Here is a 25,456-nt window from a genome sequence, read left to right on the forward strand (position 1 = left end):
ATTGGCGGCGCACGACCACCCTTGCCCTTAGGGCCGCGCAGCGCGGCGCCTGGGGGGGTGCGTTTGGTCTTCAGTTTTGGTTTTTGACGATTTAGGCCCCTGAAGTTCGTTTTAAGTCATTTTTAGCCATAAAATGGTGTTTTAAGATACCAAAAATGATGTTTTCTTGATCCAACATTTGTGTAACATAAACGAACATAAAACCCAATAGTTTATTAATAACGAAGGATCCGAAAGACCAAAACGGGTCGGGTTTTCCATACAAATACAAATACTATTAAACCTAAAATGACGAATGTCACATCAGACGTCGAGGCTATGAGCTAGGTGACATTAAAACTCAGGTTTTCGTCACGTTCGTTACCGTATCGTATTTAAAACAATAAAAAAAAGCAAAATTGACGTTCGTTCGTCTTCCATTATGTCCGTTATTGTACCAGAAAGATAGAAAATAAAAAATAAAACAAAAAAGAAATGTGAAGATTATGGGTCTTATCACATTCAATTTTCCGTTCTTTGTTATTTCATCATGTTTTCTTATTTATTTACTTTGTTAGATTTTGATTACATGATGCTAGGCTGAACTTTATAAACTACCTAGGTCGTGATGAATCTTTATTTGGTTTGGTTTTGATTGAGATTTTGTTCGTTATGGATTTTATGTTTTAAGTAAATTGTTGAGTTTGATATAATTGATGCATATGATTACTTGCTTTTATTTGCTTAGGTTTATTGTTTCACATTACCCTTGTTTATTGTTTCATAGGATAGGGTTTCGTTAGGTCATTTACTCTGTGTTTTTGACTAGTTTGTGATTGAATTCGAATAAAGTCAAAGAAACAATAAAACTAATTAAATAAATATAAGTGAGCTGCTAGCCTAGAAAACTGTAAGGCGATAGGTTATTGATAGATCTTTGTTGGTCAGGATTGCTACATTTAGTTCTTCGTAAGGAGTTCGTCTAGGTTTGATTGTCAACTTATTCTATTAAGTTAACTGAGTCTGCTTAGCTATCTTTGACTTCCGCGCTGTAAGGTTGGATTTCGCCATAAAGATACTTAAACATAAACGAATAAATAACCGTAAGGAAGTTTAATATATATAAAACTGGTGTGTTATAAAACTTGTTAGAAACTCATAGGTGTCTTCTTGAAGGGTCAAGGGTCCTATTCGGGTTTTATTTCTAGAGTTTATCTTACGATCCCAGTTCCATAACTTAATTTTCCTAGTTAATTGATAACCATAACTTAGGGGATTCTAGCATAGGTAGTAACTTTCATTATCTGAATTAATCTAAGTAATTTATTAGTTTATTCATGTTTTATTAAATTAGGGTTTTAAGTTTATTAATATAATAATCATTTAGGGTTAAGTAATCATTATAGTTTATTATTGTAACTTCGTGAAAATTTCGATCAAAAATAAAAAGTATTCAAAGTTAAAGGACCTAAATTAAAAATATGATTTTCTTGACCCATCGCGTTACGCGATGGACCAAAAGACAACCCATCGTGTATCCGATGGGTATGTTACAAAACCCAAGAATGGGCAGTGTCTACATACGCAATACGCCTAAGTCACAACTGTGTATCGAGATGATGAGGTCTGACAGATGATGACACGTGCCCCTCCACGTGTCTCCACGTGGCGCTGCGTGTCCACCCACGTGGCACACGCGATTGTTAGCTCGATCAACCCTATAAATTGGGCCATCAACCCCCATTCCATTCACACACTCAAGTTGTAACATTCTTTCACTCTAGAAATCACACTCTCCCTCTACCTAGTAAAGTGTGCCCCGACCCTCCTGAAATCCGTGCCGAAACAAAGTTTCCTCGAAGTGCGAGCCATAAACTGACAACGTTGTCTCGAAGTACGTGCCACCAAGAGACAAGGGACACCCCGCCTCGAAGTGTGCGCCGACGAAGTCCAACGATCGACGAGCCTCGTTTAGCGTGCAAGAAGTGTTGATCAAGATTCTTGAGAAACGTGAAAGCGTTGAGGTGTTGCCCGAAAGTCTAGGAAATAAAAGCCAACCAAGGTAGGAGCAAATATTAATATAATATTAAAAGGCTTAGACCCTAATCGAGAGTATACTCGATACCTCGAGAATAAATAAAAGAAAATATAACAAAGAAAATATAAATAAGAAATAATAATATAAAGTAAATCTTTGTTATTAATATTATTATTATTTAAGTTTCTTAAATAATAAGTAAAGAAATAAAGTATACGTTTCTTCAAGAAGAAGAAACGTAGTGTTAGAAAAGTAAACAAGCAAAACTAAAGGTTTAAACTTGTAAAATAAAGAAAAGAGGTTTTGAACTAAAGGTTCGAAAAGAAAATATAATCGAGGTAAAGATTATACAAAAAGAGACTGAAGGTCTTAAGCTAGCTTAAAGATCTAGTAATAACAAAAGGTTACACTCGTACTATAGGTCCGAGATAGCAAAGACGAAAGTGAAGTGAAGCTGGTCCTTTTTAAAGGTGAATACGCCCAACTTTTATAACTTGTTTAATCGAGTCAAAGTAAATTAATTACATGAGATTATGTATCTCTAAAACGCTATGAACAATAGTAATCGTTGGCCCTCAGGTTGTCGTGTACGTTTGTTTGGATCCTTACATATGTAGTTAGACGGTGGGCACACCACGTCACACCTGGCTATATGCCTCCGCCATGACGGGCCGGACCTAAGTTATGTCCGAGAGAGGCTAATCATGTGTATACTGAGGGTAGCTAAGTAACCTCGAATGTTTCGGTTTTTGCTGAGCGGTTTCGTGTTGAGCTTAAGTTTGTAATTGTGATTTAAAGTTTTAACTTGATAATTCTTAAGCCACAATGAGCCGATACTTAAGTTATGCCTCGAGGGGTAATTAAGTAATAACATATTTTTACGTCAGCTTATTCACCAGCATGTGTTGTTGACGTATTTTCAAACTTTTTTTACTGGTAACGAAGGATAGGCGCTTGAAGAATTGAAGTCTTCAATAGGCGATCTACTGGTTTAGATCATTTTGTTAATATTAAAACTTAAATGGTGTTTTTTGTATAAAAAATTAATCTTTTGTAAACATTCAACGAGTATTTTATAATCCCGTCTTTTGATATGTAAATATTTATATTTAAATCCACGCAAATATTTCTGCATTAATCTGCAGCTTTGATTTATTTACAAAAACGGTACCAACTGATGGTCACACACCCAGGCCCAAGATGGAGGTGTGACAGGTTGGTATCAGAGCCATCGATCTTAGCGAATTAGGTATTAAATAACGATACCTAAGCTTCGATCCAAGTGAATAAGAATTATTATTATTGTTTGTTTTATATAAATAGGGATAAGATAGGCTGGTAAACCTTTTCTATCTCTCCTCAATCTAAACCACCCATAGATGTCATTCAAGAAAGTGATAGAAGGTTTTTTGCGCGACGCAAGGAGAGCTGGATTCCCCGAACCAATTCCAAAGGATAACATGAGTGAAGACTACTATGAAGATTTCTTTAATCAAGACCATCCGATAGAACGACCCACATCTGTATATTTTCCTAGAACACAACAACTACTGATCAATCTTTCAAGCAATCCAATAATGAAAGAGTACAAACCCCCCAAGAACCTCAAGTTACCATCCATCAAGCATTCAGAAATATCATCCGTTCAACATTCCACAGTGTCAACCATCTGGTGTCCCAATGTATCATCCAACCAACATCCCAGCGTACCATCCGTCAAATTAATTTCTAGCAAGCAAACAAATCAAAGTTGAGCATGAGTGTAACTCTTCCGGTTGGATGCAATGCTACTCCGACCAAAGACGATGGCATACTGGAACATCTGCTCACAATCCCACCGATTCTCATGCCAACTCCGATAATTGTTCTTCTTTAAGACCAAAGATGAGAGTCATTCAACTGTATGAAAGGTTTCATCTAGACCCTTTAGTGACTGATACATCAAAGGCCATGGAAGAAGAGGAAGACCCGAAAGAAGAATAAGATCCTAAGGAAGAGGAAGATTCAGATGAGGAAATCTCCGAAGCAGTAACCACTCCAAGGGAGGAACCATCAACAAACTGCAACTGTGAATGCCCACCAGATTAAGGATGTATACACCCATTCTTTCACATGAGTCCATGTTATGACCCTAAAGATCTGTATGTGCAAAGTATTCAAGGGATTCAGAACAGGTTTCCACAAGATTTTCCACCTTTTCAAGGTAATATCCCTTCAATTTTGGAGCAAGAAAAAGAGATCCGTCAACAAGAAGTGGCAGCTGAAGCTTTCATCAACCATCCTTTCGAAGCAAGTTCATCACCGTATCCCAAAAATCACTACGATATAGTGATGATGGGATATCGTGATCCACCGCCACAATATGGATACAGAACCATCATGCCGCGATCCTAGGAGGAACATCTGGATCGAGCTCTGCATGAGACATATGAGCTATGGAAGAAGGTTGCTAAAGATGGAAGCAAAAAAAAGAAGATGGGAGACAAACTTCTTCACAAGTGTAACAAGATGAAGAAGATGGTCAAAAAGTTTATGAAAGACTAGAAACTACTGCGACGTTATCAAGAAAATGTATTTATAGTTTGTATTATATTAATGTGTTTAAAAATAAGAACGATGATCGTTCTAATAAGGATAGGGATATATATCAAGTGACTATATATATATATATATATAAGTGTGTCTTAAGAAAAGAATATAATTATTTCATAATGTCGAACCAAGAAAATTCTCACAACGCGGAAGCTTCTCAAAGAAGAGAAGACAACCGTATTCAAAATGAAAATAATCAACAAATTCAAGAACAATATATGAAAAAAATCCAAGAAATGATAGCGAAAGCCATGTGAGCTGAATCAAATCGAAAAAGTGAAACAAGGCAAACGAAAACTCTCAAAAATCAATAAATCACATCCTAAACCATCGAAGGAAGCGTTCATGAGTCAAACATTGGTGGCGATTTTAATCGTAAATTTAAGAAACTCAAAATCGAAGGTTGTTCATTCATAGACTTCAAAAACTTCGGCCCCAAAGAATTTTATGGTGACAAGGGCGCCATTGCGACGCTAAGGTGGCTGGAGGAGATGGAATCAGTTGTGATAATTAGCAAGTGCGCTGAACAAGAAAAGATCCAATATACGGCACAAATGTTCAAAGGAGAAGCTTTGGAGTGGTGGAACACTCTGATTATGAGAAAATGGAGAGAACTTCTATATCAATTAAGGTGGGAAGAGTTCAAAGACATAGTGTTGGCAAAATTTTGTCCAATGCACGAGACTGGACAAATCCAATCAAGTTTCTTAACCACAAGGTGGTTGGAACTAATCTGCGTGAATATAACACCATATTCCGCGAGTACTGTAGATTCGTACCGCAGCTTGTAACGCCAGAATCCAGCAAAGTAACACGGTATATATGGGGACTTCCACAAGAAATTCACGACATGGTAAGGTCTCACTTACCCTAAACCGCTGACTCTTCCATGGAATTAGTTGGTCATATGATTAACAGTTTAATCCGTAACAAAGAGGACGACAAGAATGTGGTGTCTTCTAACGACCACAAGAAAATTGGTGGTACCCGATTCAAAGGCAAGGGTGTTGCGCAACACAAAGCCGGATCCAATTCCAACTACACCCAATGAAAAATTTACAATAAATATTATAAGGGCTGATGCCACTTTGCTCCGTCTACAACTATTTGTGACTCGTGTCACAAACCCGGCCACGCAACGACCGACTGTTGGAAAAAGACGATGACTTGCTACAACTGCTAGGAAATGGGACACCTCAGCTTCAAGTATCCCAAGAACAAACCCGCTGCTGGAGGTGCGGGTGGAAGTGGTCAAAAGAACAAGACAAGGAAAGGAAACACTCGAGTTTTCGTCCTAGATACCAAGAAATCGGGTGACATGCTGGAAACCATCATCATTACGTTCTTAGTTAATGACACGTATGCTAGAGTTTTATTCAATTCAGGTGTCAATTTAATTTTTACAGATTATAACTTTTGTAGTCTATTAAACGAACCTCTAAAGAAATTAAATAAAACTTCAGGCGTCGAGACCTCTTGTGGCGAAATCGTTAAAATCTCGGGAGCTTTAGAAAACGGAAAAATCTTATTAGCTGGTTACGTTTTACCCATCCAATTGTTGCCCATGACTCTTGCTGATTTTGATATAGTACTTGGTATGGACTGGTTATCCAATAATCATGCTCGTATCATTTGCAATAGTAAAACCATTGAACTTCGAGCCCCGGATAAACGAACCATTCGAATTGAAGGGGACAAAGACGCTGGCCAAGTTAGCATAATTTCCATGATTAGGGCTTATAAATGTTTAAATCAAGGATTCTTAGCATTCATGGCATTCGTCACCGAAGAATCCAAACTAAAGGAGATAAAGGGCGTGCCCATCGTCTCCGAATTTTCTGACGTCTTTCCCGATGAGTTGCCAGGAATTCCTCCCGATCGAGAAGTCGAGTTTAGAATTGATCTCATGCCTGGAACTGCACCAATCGCCAAAGCCCCGTATCGTTTGGCTCCAACCGAAATGAAAGAGCTGAGGAAACAATTAAACGAGCTGCTTGAGAAAGGATTCATCCGTCCAAGTTCATCACCGTGGGGAGCGCCAATTCTTTTTGTCAAGAAGAAGGATGGATCAATGTGAATGTGTATCGACTAAAGATCCTTGAACAAATTAACTATTAAGAACCAATACCCTCTAACCCGGATTGACGACGTTCGACCAACTGCAAGGAGCCAGCTACTTTTCTAAAATAGATCTTCGTTCTGGTTATCATCAACTCAAAGTTCAATCTGAAGACAATCCAAAAACCACATTTCGAACAAGGTATGGACATTATGAGTTCACGGACATGCCGTTTGGTCACTAATGCCCCAGCCGCATTCATGGATATGATGAACCGAATCTGTAAACCTTACTTAGATACAATTGTTATCGTGTTAATCGACGACATACTTATTTATTATAAGTTGAAGGAAGATCATGAAATGCATCTCCGAATCCTTCTTGTATTACTTAGAAATGAGAAGTTATACGCCAAATTCTTGAAATGCAAATTTTGGCTTCACGAAGTACAATTTCTTGGACAAACCACAAACGTGAATGGAATTCAAGTAGATCCCGCAAAGATAGAAGCCATCTCAAAGTAGGAAATTCCAAAATCGCCAACCGAGATCCAAAGCTTCTTAGGTTTGGCCGGCTAATATCATAGATTCATTGAAAATTTCTCTCGAATTGATGTTCCTCTAACCTCGTTAACTCGTAAAATATCAAGTATGAATGGGGAACCAAACAATAAGAGGCATTCGATATGCTCAAACAAAAACTCACCAATGCACTTATACTGGCCTTGCCATAAGGTACTGAGAATTTCGTTGTCCTTAGCTATGCGTCCCATTCAGGTTTGGGATGCGTACTAATTCAACGAAAGAAAGTAATCTCTTAGACCTTTCGATAACTCAAGGTACACGAGAAAAATTACACAACTCACAATCTAGAGTTAGGCTCCATAATCTTTCCTTTAAAGTTATGGAGGCACTATCTCTATGGAGTCAAATTCATCGTGTATACCGACCAAAAAAGTTTAAAACACATTTTCGAACAAAAAGAACTTGAAATGAGAAAACGAAGATGGATGGAAACATTGAACGACTACGACTATGAAATCGTTTATCAGGAAGGTAAAGCTAACATTATGGCCGACGCCTTAAGTCGTAAAGAACATGAAAACCCCAAAAGAGTTCAAGCTCTACTACTAGAACTCCAAGTAAATCTAGTTGAGCAAGTCCAATTAGCCCAACTCCAAGCGATCAAAGAAAACAAGATCTCTGACGAAAAACGTAGAGGCACCATTGACTCGTTAGTCAAAGGTGACGATGGTATACTTAGACTTGGAAATAGGATTTGGGTATCGATCGTTGGAGATTTGCGTGAAAAGACAATAAGCGAAGCCCACAATTCCAAGTACATGATGCACCCCGGTAGTGACAAAATGTACCAAAATCTAAAACCAAACTACTGGTGGAATGGAATGAAAAAGGTGATGGTTGGTTACTGTGTATATCGTATAGTTCGTTTATTTCTTTTTTTTCAATTATTTATTGTAGGAACTTAGATACTTCATACGTGTTTATTATAATTCAGGTCACATGAGTTATAGTACTCAATTTGGACCTGTTATGACACGAGATGAAGAACCGGGACGTCCATCACGCAAAACGAGAAAGATTAATGAAGTTTGCTAGTGACAAGACCCATCGCGATACGCGATGGGCTTTCTTGAGGACCCATCACGTATCGCGATGGTATGTTTTAATGAATGTTGACTTCTGGTCTATCGCGATACGCAATGGACCTGTGAAGACCCCATTGCGTATCGTGATGGGGTGTGTAGACAGGCAGCTAGGGTTTTATTGTTAATTTCACCATTCTCGACCCTAACTTCGTTTTGAACACAAGAGGCGATTTCCAGAGCTTGGAGAAGGCGATTCCATCACTCCAGTTCGTACCAAGACCACATACATGTTCCACATGTTCCATTTCATCATTCTTGATGATTCCATGATGTCGAGGCTCGGCTAATCTCTCCGATTCATTCCTGGGATGTAGATTTTTATTTATTTCAATTTTTATTGTAACCATGAACACACTATTTGTAATTATCTTTGATTGATCTATGAGTATTAATATTTAGTATTTTTGTGCATTCAATCGGTTTAGGTTTACGTTGATCAGAACGATTAGTTTTTCAGTTGCTATAGTAATTGCTCATAAGGTTGTTTAACTAGATTGATTACAATGAAGCACACAATTGCCCTTAGTTGAGTCACACTGGCAGGGACCGTTTGATAACCAGTGTCGTGTGTTAGCGATTGTTGGTGCCTAAGGTTTAACTTGTTTGCCAGTCTTTAGTCATTCTGTGATAATTAATCAGTTAGGTTGCATGAGAAACTGTTTAATTACATTCTTGAACCCCGGGGATGAGTCTTCTTTGTTAATTGCTTGAATTTGCTTAATCAATATTTAAACCAACTTATTTGCTTGTGTGATCAGCACTACAATCTGTTACTTTATAATATAAGAAATTTGTTACATGTTACACTGACCACATACTCCTTGTGGATACGATACCTTACTTACTCTATCTATATAGTTTAATTAGGTTTTTGAATGACTCAAACGGCGGTCATCAAAATGGCGCTGTTGCCGGGGAGCTAGTGCGCTTAGTGTTTTTCGTGTTATTTGATTTTAGTTTTAATTTTAGTTTAGTTTTCAGTTTAATTTTATTTTTATATTTTACGCGGGGTGTGTTGTTTGTGCAGATAACAGGTTTATGCACAGCCGCCACCCGGGCAGACAGTCACCACTAGTTTTCGAGCCTAAAATTGAGAGATTAGCTTGGCAGAACCGAGCTCAGAACAGAACCTCAGAAATTGAAGATCAAGACCAGAACCAGAACCAAAACCAAAACCAGAATCAAGACCAGAATCAAAACCAAAACCAGAACTAGAACCAGAATGGAAACAAGAACCAAGACCCACTCCTAGAAAATAACACGTTTCACCCAGATAACATGCCTCCACCACTAAATTTCGATCACCAAAACAATCAGAATAACTCGGTTCGTGCTTCTAGAACCCGAAACCGTAACCGAAACCGAAACCTTGACCAGGCCGGAATATCAACCCCAAATAACACCCGTAACCACAGAGTTCGGATTAATCTTGATGATTCTCATCCTAGCATTCCAACAGAAGATGAAGAAGAGGGGAAGATAATGATGGGAACCAGGGTTTTGAGGTTAAGAACGAGGTAAATCGGTGGGTTAGAAGGAATCGGGCAGTTGAGCCCGAGAACGAGGTTTTTGAGCCAGAGAACAAGGGGGGTAATAATTGGGATGAGGAGGTGGAAGAGCCAGTGAATCAGAGACGGGATGAAGCGGTTAACAGGAACAGGGGAGGTTATGGTATTGGTCGGAACAGAGTTAACCGGGCAGAAAGGCCCGAAAGAGTTCGAAATATTCAGGTTAACAAGGATGGTTTGGTAAATCCCCGGGGGGGGCAAAGGAGGAATTTTGTGGCCCCGATTCAGGGTGCTAACAGTCGGTTCTGACCGGCTAACTCAGATGGAGCATCCCCGTTGGTCCCACAGGAACGAGTGCTGGGACAACAGACTTTTAAGTCCCGACCATAATACATTAACATCGTACCACATTTTCACGGGATGGCTTCTGAGGACCCGTATTCTCATTTGTCCGATTTTTCGGCCATTTACGGGTCAATTGGTGATGGTACTTATGATCAGGACGAGGTTCAGTTGTGGTTATTCCAGTTTTCGTTAAAAGACAAAGCAAAGAATTGGTTTAACTTGCTACCGATGCACAGTATTAGAAACTGGGCCGAGATGCAGCAGATGTTTCTAAACAAGTACTATTCGCAGTTGAAGACGAGCGAGGCCCGAATGGAAATTCACCATTTTTCACAGTTATCGGGCGAATTATTTCATGAAGCGTTCACCAGATTTAAGGAAATGATAAGAAAATTGCCACATCACCAGATTTAATTGTGGGAACTGGTGAAGTGCTTTGTAGATGGTTTGACATACGAGGACCGAAAGCATCTGAAATCCTCGTGTAACGGTCAGCTGCTGAATCAAACCGAAGAGGATGATTGGGATTCTTTGGAGTTTATGTGTGAAGATTCAAAAGCATAAGCAACAGCTGAAAGACGAAGACGGGGTACTTCCTCCAGATCGATTAAGTCAGTCACGAGTGAATTTAAACGAATTGGTGAATTAGAACGTGAACTGGCTGGGTACAAAAAGGGTAAGAAGAAAGAAGTCAGGAAAGTTGGAGTGAAATTCTCGGTTTGTGAAGATTGTGGTGAACTTGGGCATAAGGCAGAAAATTGCCCCGAGTTGTATGAGGATGAGAAGGATGAGCCCGAGGAAGTTAATTATGCTTACGGGGATTTCAAGGGTCAAGGGTTTAATTTAAACACTTATCACCCGGGCTTGAGGAATCACCCGAATTTTCGTTAGGGGAACGCGTCTACACAGTTGAACCCGGACTTTCAGGGATCGAGCCAGAATAGGTCGCAGGTTAATTACCGCCAGGGCAGTTATCAGCAGCAGCATGGCTAGTAGAATCAGAATCGGGGGTATAACAGAGACGGTAACCGGGGTGGAAACTCTTCGGGTAATCAGGACTAGCAGAAAGGGTCCTCGGGAAATTCAGATGAGTCGGTGCACTCAAAGTTGGATGCGTTGTTGAAGGTTGTGACTGATCAGAAGGCTGAAACGAAGCAACAGTTCAAGTTACGAGATAAATCGTCAGAGACTATGTTAAAGCAGATTGGTCAGCTCGCTGCAGACGTAGCAAAGATACATAATAATGCGGGCCAACTCCCGAGCGAAAATACGGTTAACCCGAACCACTACAGCTCGAGTTTGAAAAAGCACGTTAACCAGGTAAGTATTTTAAGAAGTGGTAAAAATATGATAATAAGGTTGGGATTCCACCACCATTGGTTGGGGGGGTGGAAGAGATTGATGAAAATATCATTAGCGATGACGAGTCGGAACCGGTTAAATTAACTGAACCTAATAAAAGTGAAACTAATATTAACAAACCGGTTCCGAGAGATGACACCAACAACTCTAAGGACAAGGAGAAGGTGAAAACCGCACCCTATCCCGATGCTTTGTTGGCGCCATCTAAGGCGAAGATGGCATCAAAAAGAGACCCACAACAAGAAGAAATGCGGGAAACGTTTAAACAGGTCAAAATTAATATCCCTCTTTTGATGCAATAAAACAAATTCCCGCCTATGCTAAGTATTTGAAAGATTTGTGCACACAGAAAAGGAGTCATAAGATTCCTAAACAAATCGATTTTACCAATAATGTGAGTGCAATTCTTTCGGGTACTCTTCCACCCAAGCTACAAGATCCGGGAACGCTCATTATACCCATTCAAATGGGTGATTATAAAATGACACGGGCGCTACAAGATCCGGGAACGCCCATTATACCCATTCAAGTGGGTGATTATAAAATGACACGGGCGCTTCTAGATCTTAGAGCTAGCATGAGTATTCTCCCGGGAAGTCTATACGATCAGTATGACTTCGGTCCGTTTCAGGCATCCGCTACCACAGTTGTCTTAGCTGACCAGACACCGAAACTTCCCCGGGGGATACTGATTGACGTCGTCGTCAAGGTGGAAGATTTTTACGGGGTGAAAGGACCAAACAGCCTACGGTCATCCTTGGTAGACCATTTTTGGCCACTGCAAATACAATCATTAATTGTAGAAATAGCACTGTTGACATGGCATTCGGTAACCGTAAGCTGAGGATTAATGTTTTCACATTTGGAGATAATTCTCAGGTCGAAGACGAGTGCCTTATGGCTGATTTCATTGACGAGTGCATCCCGCTATACGACTCTGTCGTTAGTACGGATGGCACAGTGGAGACGTGTTTTTTGTTTGACAGGTTACAGGTGGAAACAAACAAGTTGCTGGAAGAGGAGGAGAAACAGATGGAGATCGCAGCTGTGTAAGGAGACCGTCCACCATGGTCAGTTTAGGTGGAACCACTTCCCGAGAAAATTGATACTGGGCTGAAACCGTCCATGCTGGAAGCACCGAAATTCGAGCTGAAGGAGCTCCCAAAGCATTTAAAATATGCTTTCCTTGGTAAGAATAATACTTTACCTGTTATTATAGCTTATAATTTATCTATTGAACAGGAAAATGCTTTGATGGCGGTGCTGGTTGCGAAGAAGGAAGCAATCAGATGGACGATAGCGGATTTGAAGGGAATTAGTCCCTCGATCGTGATGCACAAGATTTTAACAGATCCAACTGTCAAACCCGCACACGATGCTCAGTGGATGTTGAACCCAAACATGAGGGAAGTGGTGAAGAAAGAAGTGGTGAAGTGGTTAGATGTTGGGATTATTTTCGCCATCTTAGACAGCACTTGGGTGATCCCGACACACAGTACCGAAAAAAGCGGGCATCCAAGTTATCAAGGACGACTCAGGTAACGGTCGCCACCCGGTCGGTAACCGGGTGGCGTATTTGTATTGATTATCGAAAACTGAACGCGACAACAGCGAAAGATCACTTTCCGCTTCCGTTTATCGATCAAATTGTCGAAAAGCTACATGGTCAGAAATTTTATTGCTTTTTAGACGGTTATTCCGGGTATAACCAGATAGCTATCCATCCTGAAGATCAGGAGAAGACAACGTTTACTTGCCCGTATGGCACATTCTCATTTAGGCGAATGCCATTCGGACTATGTAACGCCCCCGCCACCTTTCAAAGGTGCATGATGAGTATTTTTTCTGATATGGTGGGGGAGTCTTTAGAGATTTTTATCGATGAATTTTCGATTTTCGGCACATCTTTCGAGTCATGTTTAAATCAACTCGAAAGAGTTTTGAAAAGATATGTCGAAACGAACTTGGTTCTTAGTTGGGAAAAGAGTCATTTTATGGTCCAAGAGGGGATTGTTTTGGGCCATGTTGTGTCGAGTCATGGGATTGAGGTGGACCGAGCTAAGGTTCAAGTTATTTCCACTCTATCTCATCCCACAAATGTTAAAGGCGTTAGATCATTTTTGGGGCATGCCGGGTTTTATAGACGGTTTATTAAAGGTTTTAGTGATATTACCAAACCCTTATGTAATTTATTACTTAAGTATGACTCGTTTGACTTTAATGATGAATGTGCTAAAACCTTTGAAATTTTGAAGTTGAATTTATGTGAAGCCCCGATCTTGTAATCACCCGATTGGAGTTTGCCTTTTGAAATAATGTGTGATGCAAGTGATTAGGCGGTTGGGGCTGTTTTGGGTCAATGGGTTGACAAGAAACCCGTTGCCATATACTATGCGAGTAAAACTCTCTCGGATGCACAAATTAATTACACAACAACTGAGAAAGAGTTACTAGCAGTGGTATATGCTCTAGATAAATTTAGGTCTTATATTTGGGAAAGTAAAGTAATCATTTATTCTGACCACTCCGCAGTTAGGTATCTCATGGACAAAAAGGATGCAAACCCGAGGCTCATAAGATGGGTTTTGCTGCTACAGAATTTGATCTAGAGATTCGGGACAAGAAAGGAAGTGAAAATGTTGTTGCATATCACTTGTCCCGGATTATGGTGGAAGATGGAGACAAGGATGGACCCATTAACGAGTCTTTCCCGGATGAGCACATTCTGGCCATCTCACAAAATCCTTGGTTTGCTCATATTGTTAATTTTAAAGTTGCAGGTGATATCCAGGAGCATTGGCCAAGGAGGAAAACGAAACACTTGATGTCCCAAGCCAAACAGTAAATTTGGGATGACTCGGACTTGTTTAAAGTTGGTGCAGATCAGATGATCAAACGATGCATACCCGAGGAGGATGTTAGATCTGTTTTGGAACACGCACATTCGTCTACGTGTGGGGGTCACTTTAATGGCCAGAAAACTGCTAGAAAAGTTCTTACAAGTGGCTTCTTTTGGCCATCATTTTTTTGGGATGCTCACGAGTTCGCGACACACTGTTTAAAGCGTCAACAACTAGGGAGAATTTCTAAGAGGCATGAGATGCCTTTGAACCCGATCCTTGTAGTTGATATATTTGATGTTTCAGGATCGATTTCATGGGCCCATTCCCGAATTCACACGGTAATTTATACATCCTAGTGGCTGTCGAGTATGTTTCTAAATGGGTTAAGGCGATAGCCACTAGGACGAATGATCACTCGGTTGTTTGCAATTTTGTTCAAAGTAATATATTTTCTAGATTTGGAGTCCCCCGAACCATCATAAGTGATGGGGGGTCTCATTTCAAAAATTTCAAATTCAGAAAATTGCTTCAATGATACGGTGTTGATAATAGGATTGCAACTCCTTACCACACACAAACGAGTGGACAAGTTGAGGTTTCCAATAGGCAAATCAAACAAATTTTATAGAAAACTGTTCGGACGAACCAAAAGATTGGTCAACTAAGTTGACCGATGCTTTATGGGCCTACCGAACCGCATATAAAACGCCAATTGGAATCACTCCTTATAGACTTGTGTATGGAAAGGATTGCCATTTACTGGTTGAAATTGCACAAAGAGCATTTTTGGCTACTAAACAGGTTAATATGGATTATGATGATGCAAGTAAGGCAAGGAAGGTTGCTTTGTGCGAGATTGAGGAGTTAAAGGACGAGGCGTACGATTGTGCATCCGCTTACAAAGCAAAGATGAAGAAAGTATTTGATGCAAATATCCGGTTGAAGAACTTTGAGGTTGGACAAAAGGTTTGGATATACAACACAAGGATGAAGCTCTTCCCGGGTAAGTTGAAAAGTAAGTGGACGGGCCCGTATTCGGTTGTTGGAGTTGGAAACCATGGTCAGTACGAGATTGAGTATTTTGATGATCATTTGAGGCAAGTGGTGAATGGCTATTGATTCAAGCCATATTTGGAGATGAAATATATACACGAGATCGACAAGGAATAGCTGAGTTTCATTGTGACTTCACCGGTTTATGAAGACAATTGAGTTCGAGGCACTGTCGAGCTGTCGACATGAAATTCAGCGCTTACGGGAGGGAACCCAAGGTTTGTAAGTGTCTGTCCAGTTTGTCTTTATTTTATTGAGTTTTGTATTAACTATTGTCTCGGGTTTTGTGCAACAAACACCAAGTGTGGGGAAGCTTGTTGAAGAGTTAGAAGTTCTTGAAGTTCGGTAAGAGTTTGGTCAATTACATGTCTTTCCACGTACGAAAAATATGTTTTGAGTTCGGAAACGTGTTCAGGGTGATGTCGAGATGCCGAAAAGTGGTCGGGTTGGAAAATGTCCGGGCCCGATTTAGTTAAAAACTTTCTGTTAACAAGGCCCAACGTGATACACGAAGGGCTTACAAACATCTCCATCGCGTATCGCGATGGGGGTTAAGGCATCCTGGAATGCTAATGTCATCGCGTATCGCGATGACGTCTCAGCACACCCCATCGTGTATCGGGATGGGGTCAAAACCCTAATTTTGATTACTTTGGGTCGCGTTACGCGACCCATTGGTTTTCAACCCATCGCGTATCGTGATTGGTCAAAAACAGGGGCGGCCTAAGAGGTGTGCGAGCCGCACCCTCGTCGGGGCACTTAATTTTCGGGGGCACGCAATTTTTATAAATTAGTGGCGGAACTACCGGAGAGTCCGAATGGTCATCGGACTCTCTGCCCGACGAAGAGAAGAAAAAAAGTTAGATAAACTGTTGATGGCCATATTTTTTCCGGCCATTGTTGAGAAAAAGCGGTGCTGCGTATAAATGTCGAAAAATGAAATTGGAAGTGTATATTAAGAAGTGAAGGACAGAAGGAGGTGTTGGTTTGTGTAAAAAAAGTAATATTTTATCAATATATCCATTTGTCTTATCTGAATTGTTCAATGTTTTTAAAATTTTCTTGGTATATTTGGTGTACAGCTTGTGATCAATTTTCTCAGTGAATTATTTTAAAAATATTAATTAACTTACTTCGCATATTTTATTTTTTCTTAGTTAAATAACTTATATTACTTTTTTGAGTTAGCATAACTAACATATATGTTCAATTTATATATGATAATTATATTTCAATCTTATTCTTTTTATACGTGGTTCTATTATTTTCTTTTAAAAAGTTAAATTAGTATTCAACACATTTCTTTAGCTAAAAAAGTTACGAGCACATACTACGTTGATTGGTTAAAAGAAACAGTTGTCATTCTATATTTGAGAATTTAATCTTTATATATTGTCCCTCTAGTTATATGATAGGTGTGAATCTTAATCTCCTTATAATATATTGTGCTTAATTTTTTTTTCTTCTTATAATCCATTTAAGGTATAATAATAATAACAAAAACGAACATACACGAGGCTTCAAGCGATGACCAATTGAATTCCAAAAACATTAAGAGTCAAGAGGTCGATTCCTAAATATTGTGATCTCCGGGCCTTTTTATTATTATAACATTAACGTCGTTCAAGAAATTTAGTTTATGTATTTAATTACTCGTTATGGCCGGCCGAGGCATATAAATTCTCGGAGACTCCCCTGGTCAAAAAGATCCGAAAAAAATGGGTTATTTATTTAATGACTGTTCTTCTTCTTCCTCACATCTTCTCCCTTCTGACTTCCGGCGACCACCACCATCCTTTCACCACCGCACACTTACCACCGCCGTCCACATTGCCACCCACCCTGTAATTACCACCAATCACCATCACCACCACTTCACCACCATAAGTCCATCACCATCTCCACAACCACCCTACGTCACCATTGTTACCACACCAGTAAACCACCATCCACCGCCACCCTACACCACCACTGTCATCGTCGTCGGCCACCCCTGCCGTCATCTTCTGCCGTCATTTTCTTATTTTCTCAGTACCTGACATCGAGGTATGTTTTTTATATTATTTAATTATATCGGGATAATGTTCGGTTGTGATAATTAGAACTTTGCGGGCGGTTATTAGTGGGTTATGTAGTATGTCCGGGTCAATTGTTTGGTTTTAGTTGGGAATTTGGAGATTTATATTTGCCGGGTCTGTTGGGTAGTTGTTTAGTTTTCTATTTGGTTGCCGGGTTGGTTTGGTTCGGTTATTAGTTTGATTAACCGAGTTTGTTCGGCTTATGCTAAACAGGGTGACGAGTCGGGTTTTGAAGTTCACATGTTAAAAATCATTATTTTATTACTAAATAAATGATAGTGACGGTTCGATATGAAATGGTTGGTTTGAACTTGATTTATTAATACTTTATTAATATTTTATTTTCCAAACCCGATTTGTAACCATACTAATTCTTTATTGCTGACAATTTATTTGTTTTGCTTGCACGTTATTCGAGATAGTAGTTTGTTTGTTCGTTAGTGTTTGTGTCAGTTTCTAAGAGTGTCTGATAGTCGAGTCGAGTCATTTGTGAGTTTGTTAATCAAGTCACGGGGACGCTATGTAGTTTGGTTGAGTTGAATAGTGATTGACCGCCCATACCCAATCTCCATTCGGGCGGGACAATCTGGTTTTTAGAAATACGTGCAGGGTATCCACGAATTTTTCGTATTTGTTTATTTTTATTTTAATATTTTGTTATTATTTTAATATTATGTTATTATGTGGGATGACCACGACCAAAATGCTATACAATCATCGCCAGAGTCACTGTTGACAAATCTAACTTAAATGTTTGATTTTGCAGATATGTCTGATGCACAGGATTCTTCTCACGCCGCCAGGCGCAAGAGGCGGGGAGATCCCAAGCCGCATCGCCCTATTCAGCAGAGGCTGCCTAGGGTCATACATTACGATGGTTAGGAGTTACCGATTACTCCAGACATCGATCCTGAGGAGATCATGGGTGATGGACGCCGCACACATCACCAGGTGCTGCGATTCAGGATCATGACTGTCGAGTACTCGAGGTTTGGTCGGATTCGAGAGATGCAACTTCTTCGTCACCGTTCGTTTGATTGGACGCTGACATGGGATTTGGGCATCGATGTTAAGGTCAGTCGTTTATTATCAAATCGGTGGACAGAGGTACTTGCGTGTGACTCGATTCCATATGTCGAGCTCACACGTGAGTTTTATTCGACTTTTGATTTTTCGTCCATCGATTTTCATGAGCCACATGCGGTGTCATTTTCTCTGGGACGGCATCTGTATGAGATGTCCGTCCCTGACTTCACTGTGGCCACCAGATTTTATACGGCCGAGCAGGTTCAGGATCCTGACTTCCTGCAGAGATTCCGTGGCTACACTCCGCATTCTCAGCAGAGCCGTGAGCACTGGAGGACCAACTCAGTCAGTTTTGGGCGGAGATCGTCGACGGGGCCCATCCAGCACTGTTGTGGAGTCATCCATCAGGGACCCGTCCGTCTCTACATTCACAAGATCGTTGCTTGTACTATCGTGGGCTGACATTCGGGTCACGAGAAGTGCAGCAACCTCGATCTGCTGTGTCTTCTTTCCATCATTGGCTGCCGATAGGCCAATCTGGCAATGCTCTTGCTCTCGTCGTTCACACGAGGTCGCAGCTTACAGGGATCCTCGGCACTCTTAACCTTAGGGCCATATATCACGAGGATCGCCGAGTGACTCGGTGTGTTCGACCGTTATCCGGTTGGTTTTTTTACTCCCAAGCCAGCTACAGGGTCCTTTGGATTGGCGGAGGCTCGTCGGGCCAATATCGTCGAGATGTATGATCCACCGACGCACATACCGGTGAGAGAGAGAGCCTAGAAGTACCACCGCCTGCAGGATCAGCTGCTGCCGCATCACTACAGATAGGGATCCCGACACATAGGCAACATGCTCCGATCCCACACATTTTGCGCCCTCAGCGGCAGCATCCATTGAGGCAGGCATCATCGTCATCATCACAGCTGCCACGCAGCAGCCTATCACGCTATACATGATATATCAGCAACAGCTAGCGATGCAGCAGGAGTAGATGGCACATCTGGCCCACCTGGCCCGTCATGACGATTATTATTTGTTGCTTTGCAGGTACCGCTCCCACCTTCATTGACTATCATAGTGGAGCAACCTGTGGACCCGCATGATGATACTGATGATACTCCGCCAGCACAGTAGATTTTGGTTACTCTTTTTTGCTTTATTTTGTTTTATTTCTCATCGTCTGTATAATATTAATATTATATTAGGAATATTGTATGGGTAACTGGTTGGATGTATATGTATATATATCTTTTGATGTATGTTGTGTTTGATTTATTTGTATATTATGTTGTAACCGAACTTTGTGGGTGTTGTTCACTATAAACCTTCACGAGACCCCACTCGTCCTCTGGGGCTACCGGGGGGTTTAAAGGGCTTGTTGCATACGCTAAATGCAATTGTGATTCCTACATAAGTGAGTTAGCTCTTTTAACATTTTTAACCTGTTTAACAAAATTTATTATGAAACGATTTAATTCGGCTCGGTAATTATTTTAATAAAATTAACATAAATCATTTTCATAACTCTTAAAAGACTTATGTCTTACACTTGTGAGAAGCTTGCTTCTACACGTCTCGAGAATTTGCAGGTTCGGTTGTAAATGTTGGTAATTGGTTGAGATGAGAGTTTACGAGTGTTTACGAGAGTTCGCGAGCCGATTGGTCCATTCCAGTTGATATTAGGTGATTTCAGTTTCATAATCTATTTTGTTTTTACTAGTTTAAATGTTCAAAGTGTAATTGTATAATTGATAGTAGAACCATCACATTAGAGCCCCGTGTTTTAAATTGTTTAAAAAGTAAATTTCAACCCCGTCCCTCAAATGTTCATGAATTGTTTAAATATTTTAACATTGAGGACAATGAAAACCTCAAGTGTGGCGATGGGGAAATTTGAAAATTTTAGCCCGATAGTACCTCGAAGAGTGTTCGGAAACCAAAGTTGTTAAATGTTATTTATTGCCATTAATGGCAAGTTATAGGTTTCTGGTCATGGTTGGTTTTTCAGCTTCTCGATAGTCTTACTCACAAATGTTTTCAAAACGAGAAATTGAAAATGGGGTCGTTTAGGTGGGGATAACGAGTCATGGGGACAGGTACACATTTTTATGTCGGTAACCTAATTCCTCCGGTACGTGTGTGAGTTTGACCTCATATATATAATATACATATAATATATAGTATACACACATGTCATTTGAGTGCCTTCATCTAGAGTAACTTGGTTGTCTCATGGGTTTCGAGATCTTAGTTTGGCATGAATGCAAAAGTTATAGAGGCAATTAGGATAAGCCTCGTCTGGACAAGTGAGAGTATGGGTACTGGGGGTTGGGCCTCATACGTTATATATATGAGCGTGGCTAATGTGAGGGGCGGGGGGTTGGTTCCCTTAGAAAACATTTTTGGACCTATTATTTCATTCAATTAACCCTGATGTTATATTACGAGACGATCCGGCTTAATAGGTTTCTTTGTATTTGTATTTTTTCTAGTATTAAGCATCACGTTTATTATGCCTGAAAAAAAATAGCAAAAAGGCAAAAAGATGTATGTTTATATTCAATTTTGTAATTAGAAGTTTGTTTGTGTTTGAAAGATGAAATCAGTGTTATATTATTATTGTTTATTTAGTTGTTTTGTAATAAGTTAGATCAGATCATTTGAGCTACTTGAAAAAATTCCCTTCCATACCCTTACACCTCGAAGAGGCCCCGAGTATACTTGGGAGTTAGAATCCAAAATGAAGAAAAAGTACCCCCACGTGTTCTACAAAGCGAATCTCGCGGACGAGATTCATTCCAAGGTGGGGATGATGTAACATCGTGAAAATTTCGATCAAAAATAACAAGTATTCAAAGTTAAAGGACCTATATTGAAAATCCGATTTTCTTGACCCATCGCATTACGCGATGGACCAAAAGACAACCCATCGCGTATCGTGTTGGGTATGTTACAAAACCCAAGAATAGGCGGTGTCGAGATACACGATACGCCTAAGTCACAACGTCATCGCGAGGTTTGACAGATGATGACACGTGCCCCTCCACGTGGCGCTGCGTGTTCAGCCACGGGGCACACATGGCAGGCCTACTTGGTTACGCGACAAGGCTACTCGCGATATGCGATGGCCTCCCAAGGTCCCATCGCGTATCGCTATGGAATATAATAATATTTAAAGGATCTGTTAACCCATCGCTATACGCGATGGATCCTTTGCAAGACCCATCACGTATCGCGATGGGTCAGCTCAGTCAGCCCTATAAATAGGGCTATCAGCCCTCATTCCATTCACACACTCAAGTTGTAACATTCTCTCACTCTAGAAATCCCACTCTCCCTCTACCTCGTAAAGCGTGCCCCGACCCTCGCCGAAATTTGTGCTGAAAATGAAGTTTCCTCGGAGTGTGTGCCATAAACCGACGACGTTGTCTCGAAGTACGTGCCACCAAGAGACAAGCCAACACCCCGCCTCGAAGTGAGTGCTGACGAAGTCCAACGATCGATGAGCCTCGTTTAGCATGCAAGAAGTTCGAAATGAAAATATAATCGAGGTAAAGACTATACAAAAAGAGACAAAAGGTCTTAAGCTAGATTAAATATCTAGTAATAACTAAAGGTTATACTCGTATTATAGTTCCGAAATAGCAAAGACGAACCGATCAGTGAAGTAAAGTGTAACAACTCCAATTTTAGGGCCAATTTTTTTATTATTATGTGTCATATGGTTATAGCAACAACATATCGTATACAAATATGACTTAGGACAACTATGAGATGGTTACAGAAAAGGTTCAACGAGCCTGAATCTTCAATGGTTTATTAAGCTTAACTCCAACATGCCAAATACCAAAACAATCGAACCCAAATCAAAATAATACAAACTTATAAATCTAAATCGCTACCGTTTAAGTTGACGAGTTATATCATAAATATATAGACGAACTCATGTTTTAGCCACCAAATAATCCCTAATATTAAACTTAGTATTTATTACTACATGAAGCTTATTATAAAGACTAACATATTGCCACACATATCTATTGAACTAAAACACCATATACATAAACTAACCAAGTGTGAATACTTCAAAATTTAAAAACCAAATTCCTTTCTCCTTAGCAAACATAGGATTTATAAACTAATATCACTTTAATTACCTTCTTTATTTTTTTCCCTTTATCAATATATAACCTCTACATCATATAATTAATAAAATCAATATATAAATAAAAACAAAAACTGAATCTCTAACTCCCTAAAATCCTATGATTATTTTCTTCAAAGTCAAACCTTAGAACCTACAAAAATCTCCTGGAGTATCAACAAGGATCAATTGTCTATAACATCTTCCCAAAAACCATCGTATCTTCCATAATATTTAGAATTCCAAGGTCAACCTCTAATCCTTCAACCAATCAAATCCCATGCAAAGACCTTCAAGATCCCATCCATGGATTTCCTTCCTCTATAAATCATTCCCTGGTGATGATAACATTCTTCACTCATTCACCCAACAAATTCCATATTTTCTCTTAGAAATCCATTCTTGTTAAAGGGGTAATTAGTCCCTTGAAGTTTCCCTGAAGATAACTCAATCAGCCTTGAAGAGGAGTAAAGTGTTCATCACGTTTGATCAAGGTAGACACATGAAATTAACCTTCAACTATTGCCTAATATTTACCCTAATTCTTGATTCTATAATCATTAATAAACTCTATGTTTTCCCAGATATATTCACACCCCAGTTTCTGCTGTATTTGCTTACCAGAAACCTTCCAAAAATCAAACCCCAAACAGCTCTAGATCACACCCAAACAGTAAATCGAAACCTAAATAGTTCTTTGTTTCCGCATGTGAAATCAACCCACTATTGTCATTCCTAAAATGTTATTATGCCAACATGATCTCAGGTCTCTGAAAATCTTAAGGTCATCCACTCGTGCGTATTATCAGCCCCAACTCAAAGGTACACAAAAACAATACCGAAACTTCAATTTACAACATTAATTTCGAGTTTTACACACTAATTAGGCACAGGTGATACCCCATATGACCAATGCCTTATGAACTCTAATAATACAGTAACCAAACCTTTTTCACCCTACTTGTGTCAACTCATGGCAGGAAACTCGATTGAATCGCAAATATGACTAAAAACCGTTGAAAACGATTTCACGAAACAAAATAATTCAAAAACGGGATTTTTATCAAATAAATTGCGTAACCCAATTTTTTCAGTAAACTTAGTTCCAAAATAAGTACTTTTACAAAAAGAAACACTAGAAAATATTTTTCTATACACCCGTGCGATTTAAAACGAGTTTTAATGCCAATAAACGGATTAAATAGTTAGACACCTCCAAAAATTATAAAAATTTACAAAAACACTAAATATATTATTCTAAATACGGGAAAAATAGTTAATTAGGTGTAGGTCTTAATCTTGTAGTGTTTATAAAAATTTACTCTAAATAACCCTAGAAATGACTAAAAAAACCTTACCATTAAATATTGACCAAATAATATAAATAATAATTTTTATAACACATATATACTGTATATTAACCATAAAAATTTATTTTATATTTATTGGATACGTTTTATATATAATTACATATTATAGGCTTTAAAAAGTGACTAAATCACATAAAAATTATAAATTATAGAAAATAAATATTTAAAATACATATGAATATATATTTGACATAATATATTGTATAAAAATGAAATATTATAATATATACCTTAAACTTAGGAATTTTTCATTTATTCACCATTTAAAATTTGAAAATAGGAATTTTAGGATAAATGACAAAAAAATGAATTAAACAATATAAAAATACATATATTTACAGTAATATAAAACCAAAAATAAGTTAATATAGTCTTGTTATAATTATAACTTTCATTTTACCAATTAAGCCTTTAAGAAGTGGCATTTAGTTAAAACCGACAAGTTAAAAACCACTAAAACAAACTATTAAAAATTGATTCCTGAAAAATTTAGAATTAAGATATGCATATATATTGAAACCTTAAAAGTAAAGTTGTTATTATTTGTAAAGTTATAGATATTATAAAAGCACAAATATAAGAGTAATAAATAACATATGAACGACAAAAGGTCTTTGGCATGTGGCCCGACACCAAGTTAGGACACAAACAAATTTAGAGTAGATTTTTATATAAGTTATGTTGTAACACAATGATATAATATAGGGTCGTAATTTATCAAGCTTACAAGACACGCATTGTGGTAAAATCTTTAAGAGGTGAGTTCATGTGATCCCCCTTTTCAACTATTTACTTAAAACTTTTTGGGACATGGAATACATACTCCTAAATATTTTTATAAACTATTTTGGTGTATTATTAATCAAGACCGATTTAGCTTCCTTGAACAATCCCCGACTTTTTAGCACAATCATTAACTCCGAAAGGAGCCACGTGATATATGGGTAGTACTATCTGGGAGACCCCAGCACACAGTGGGCCTACATCATGGGACGACCACCCCGCTGAATGATAAAATATACATCTTGTGACATATATCCACGCCATTTGTAGCTTATGTTGGGCAGACATAAGTGTAATTTGACCCATAACAATAAGGGGTATAGGTAAGGGGTATTCATTTTAGATGTTTACGGGTCGTGGACACAGGTTTGATTGTGAACTTGTTTAATATGCACCATATTTATTTGTGTCATGTGTCTTAAACTCATGTTCTCACCAACATATTGTTGACGTATTTTGAGTATGTATTTTCAGGTATAACTGAGGAGTGATGCACTTAGGCACGATGCAATATGAAGTTACAACTAGAAATGAAGCTAGAAGAATAAATAAACTAGATTCATGAATAATTAGTTTCGTTGTAAACTTTATATTTCGTTTCTGT

This window comes from Bidens hawaiensis, unplaced genomic scaffold (genome assembly GCF_021521415.1).
Source record: "Bidens hawaiensis isolate Kalapana, Puna unplaced genomic scaffold, B.hawaiensis_p1.1 tig00055893_1, whole genome shotgun sequence".
Classification (NCBI taxonomy): Eukaryota; Viridiplantae; Streptophyta; class Magnoliopsida; order Asterales; family Asteraceae; genus Bidens; species Bidens hawaiensis.